This window comes from Pteropus vampyrus, unplaced genomic scaffold (genome assembly GCF_000151845.1).
Source record: "Pteropus vampyrus isolate Shadow unplaced genomic scaffold, Pvam_2.0 Scaffold91, whole genome shotgun sequence".
NCBI classification, from domain to species: Eukaryota; Metazoa; Chordata; class Mammalia; order Chiroptera; family Pteropodidae; genus Pteropus; species Pteropus vampyrus.
The window spans coordinates 6,104,055-6,108,683 of NW_011888872.1; the positions used below are offsets into that span (position 1 = coordinate 6,104,055).

The 4,629-nt window shown below is 34.0% G+C and overlaps 1 non-coding gene across 1 annotated transcript; it reads right to left on the reverse strand.

Moving 5' to 3' along the window:
- Positions 1 to 3,131: 3,131 nt before the first annotated feature.
- LOC111742350 lies at positions 3,132 to 3,250 on the reverse strand. Its single transcript, XR_002781282.1, has one exon. It is a non-coding gene; the product is annotated as a 5S ribosomal RNA (ribosomal RNA).
- Between the last annotated feature and the right edge of the window lie 1,379 nt (positions 3,251 to 4,629).

The window sequence follows — 4,629 nt, forward strand, 5'->3', positions numbered from 1 at the left end:
TTGCTCTCGTGCACGCTCAGTTCTCTCACCCTTAGAACTTAGCTGCCATATTGTGAGGAAGCCCAAGCCACCTGTAGAGGGTCATATGTAGGTGTTTTGGCCAACAGTCCCAGCAAAGTTTCCAGCCAGCAGCCAATATGAACCACTAAACATATGAGTTAAGTCTTCAGATGATCCCAACCTTCAACCTCTGATGGACAGTAGACACCAAGATGTGAACTATCCCCATCGATCCCTTCCTAAATTGCAGATTTGTGAGCAAAATGCTGTCATTTTTTTAATTCATTAAATAGGGGTTATTTTTAAAGTAACAACACCAAGCATCAAGTACCCATCATTCAATTCAACCCATGCAGCATTGTTTCATTTATACACCCACCCATTTCCCCAACTAGTTTGAAGCAGATTCCAGACTTTATACCATTTCTTTTCTTCTTGTATACATATGTACACAAACACAATATCTTTATCTCATCTAACAATTTCTTAGTATTGTTAAATATCCAATCATTTCATTTTCTCATTTTTTCAAACACTTTATTTATTGACTCAGGATCCTTTTAAATTCCATATATTGCAATCAGTCTTTTAATCTCTTTTTTAAAAATTTATAGGTCTTCCCAACATTTTAAAGGGCCTATTTTGTACAAGGGCTATGAAGTTTGTAAAGGAAGATCGATACTCTTAAATCAGTAGGAAAGAGATATGCATACAGGAAGACTATGGAACGAAGTATAATGTGAAAGGAGTTGGATGAATAAATTGTTGAGAGATTTGAGAAAAGAAATAGAATACTTTTATCATCTTCAGGTCATGACTGGAATTCAGAGAGGCCATGCAGGGCAAAAAGCAGGCAAAAATAAAGAATGAAAATTTTCATTACGTTCCAAAAGACTTCACAGATGTCAAGACAAGTGAGCCAAAGGAATAAAATATATGGTTTTTCATGATTTCCCTTAGAACAACTCCACTTGAGATTATTATTGATCCTTGCAGCCAGTTTGAACTTTCATTCTTACAGTCTTTAGTTCTTCATTTGCAAAAGCTCCTTAGATAATTTGCATCACAAACTCACAAAATTACTGAGTAGCCCTTTAAAACAGGTTTTATTCTGGGGAAAATGGAGGTGAGAGTGTTTTACCATAACAAGAGTATAAGTATTTTAAGTGTGATTCAGACAGAGGGGGAAACCTCAGCAGAAGGAATTTTTGTCCACTCAATATTAGTGGTGCAATTTATTAGGCAATACAAGATCAAAATTAAACTTTATTGTTCCTGTTTGCAAAAAAAAAAAAAAAAAAGATGCACATAATACTTGTCTTGGCAATCCTTTGACTATTTCTCCAGAATATTTATAAATCTTAATGAGATGCTTTTAAGTGGTTCAGAGAACAGTTTAGTCATTTTGTTCTATTTTAATCCCCTAAAGACCTACTGCAAGAAATAGGGTATATTTATGACCTGTGACTAATACCTAGTAATCATGATGGACAATGACTTTTGTCATTTAAGAGCTACTTGAGGAAGAAGAAAGGCCTTCAGTGATCAATAGGGCATTAAAAAAATCTAATAAACTGCTATTACTTCTTTGGTAATAAAAATGTAATGGCTTGTTAGACATAAAAATAACATGAAATTTATTTAAAGACAATTTTGGGAGTCAGGATGGGAGATTTACACATGTAATTATTATCCTGTTGATCAAGGTAAAAATGAATAACTTGCTTTTAGTAAAAAAAACATGTAAGGGCATGCTTACATTATTCTTTTTATATTTTATGAGCCTTGAGATTTAGATATTGGTGATGGCTACAATTTTAGAGTAGTTATTTATGGTGATAGCTTTTCTTTGCATATTATTCACATGGGGTGGATTTGGAGGGGAGGAGGTAGGTGCAGAACTCCAGAGAGCACTGTGAATCAAATGACCATTTTTTGTCAAGCCTAGGTAATAGCATATCCAGGGAGTAATTTGAATAGTCAGAACTTCTTCCCAGGATCTGGGGCAGCCACACACTTGCTGGCTGGCGCTTCACTTTAATTTTATCCACAGGGCAGAGTTTGGCTGACCCATTAATTTGTTCTGTTCATTTTTCTAATGTCATATCTACCATCCAAAAATTTGAAATTGCTTAGCTACCCAAAAGTTGCTATTCTTCATATGTTATTCAATATAAATGACTTAGATATTTGTTTATCTAGTACTGTGTGAACAAATTACTATAAATTTAGTGCATTAAAACTACACATTTATTATCTCACAATTTCTGTGGATCTGGAATCTGGGCATGGATTAGCTGGGTTCTTTGCTTCAGCGTCTCATGAATTTGCAATCAAGATGTCACCAAGGGGCTAGGGTCTTAATTGATAGCAGGACTGGAGATAGATCCACTTCCAAGCTCATGTGGTTATAGGCAGGATTTAGTTCCTTGCAGCCTGTTGAATTGAGGGCCTCAGTTTCTTCCTGGCTGTTGGCCAGAGGCCATTTTAAATTTTAGTTAGCTATTGGCCAGAGGCCACACTCAGCTCCGTGGGTGTCCCTAACATAGCTGCTTCCTTCATCAAAGTGTGCAAGACAAAAGGGCGGTAGAGTCTACTAGCCACACAAAAGTAACTATTATGTAACTTAATCATGAGAGTGACCACCTTTGCTAACTTCTATTGTTTAGAAGTATGTCACAGGTCATGTTCACATTAAATGGAAGGGAATTAAAGGTGAGACTATCAGGAGGCAAGGACAACTGGGGGCTATTTTAAAGTCTATCTGCCACATATTATTTTATTAAGAGAAATGTTATTTTAGAAAATGTAAGAGGTATGGGTAAGTTTTTAAATTTCTGCAATCTTACTACACACAGATAAAAACCATTAATAATTCAGAATATATTCTTCCAGTCCTTTTTTGTACTTTATATGTTACTAAAATTAACAAAGATGTGGTCATAAATTGATATACTTTTATATAATTTATCTCATTTCATTCCTTAGGCATTCTTAGAAGCTAGTAAATAATCTATACCACTTTATTTTTATTTATTTGTTCATTTGTTTATTTATTTTTAGGTGAGGCAACCCTTGATTGTCCTCACAGATTGCAAGGACCTTGTCAGTTTACAATCCTTTATTTTTTATGCCTACAGCACCTAGTCTTCCTAGGTGGTCTCCCATCCAGGTACTAACCAGGCCCTACCCTGCTTAGCTTCCAAGATCAGACGGGATAGGGCTTGTTCAGGGTGGCATGGCCGTAGACTTCTATACTACTTTAAATGGCTGCATAAATGTATTCTATGATTAATACCATGGTTTTTTTTTAAGTACAGGTTGACACTTTTTATACAAAGTCTTTATGCAAAGACTATTTATAGGAAGAAGATAGTAAATATTTTAGGCTTGGGATGGGGGTGGGGTTGCCATACATTCTATTGCAACTATCCATCTCTGCATTTATAGTGCAAAAGCAGCCATAGATAAAATGTTAATGAGTGTGGGTGTGGTCACGTTCCAGTAAAACTTTATTTATGGGCTCCGAAACTTAAATTTCGTATGATTGTGTGTCATGAAGTATTCTTTTGATATATTTCAATCATTTAAAAATATCAAAACTATTTTTAGCTCACAAGCTAGATGAAAAATGGTGGGTTGAATTTGGTTTGTGCATTGTGGTTTGGTTTATCCTATTATTTCTAGAAGGATATTCAAATAAGTTCCATATTTTTAGTATAATGCTAAGATTAACATCTTGGTAACTACATCTATGTGTCTATTTATGATTACTTACTGAAGATAAATTCTTAAAAGTAGGATTATTGTATCAAAGGCTATACATTTAAAACTTTATACTTTTTGGTAAATTATCCTCTACAAAGGTGGTGTCAGGTTTATACTCCTACCAAAGTATATGGGTGTGCTTATTTTTTTGTGTTCTCTTCTACACTGGATATTATCTTTTCAGAAATCTTTGCTGATTTGACCGGTTGACAAATGTTAAAGGTTTTCCTTTTCAAATACAGTTTATATTACATTTTAAATTAACATTTTAAAAACATTTCAAATCCGTGTTTTCTTTCTTTCTAACTGTAGGTCTAAATGTCCTACAATAACTTGCCTAGCTGAAATGACATGCAAATATATTGAGGCTGAAAGCCACTTGACTATTAGTGTCTTTACAGGAGGTTATTGGTTAGAAGACTGACTGGTAAAGCCTCTGCCTATTTGAGCCATTGACATTATATCACCAGAAAAAATAAGTTGACAATATAGACATTTTGTAGTATTTAAGGTAAAGAGTTGATTATACCCAAGCAGGGAATATACTAGTCATTTTGGGTTATTTGGAGAAATGGACGAAATGGAAATTAAACAATTTTAACCTATATCTATCTATATTTGTATCCATATTCATCTATCTCTAACAGAGTTCGATTCTGTTTTCTTATGAAACTCTGATATGATCACGTCACTCCTATTATTAAAATCTTTTCTGATTCATTTCTTGTGATCTGAAATGAGATTCCTTAGCATGATATTCAAGATTCAATAAGATTTATCCTTAGCTTATCTTTTTAAATCTCATATAATGCTGCTTTTTCATAGGAAATAATAACAAAACAATAATAGCAAGAGTGTTTA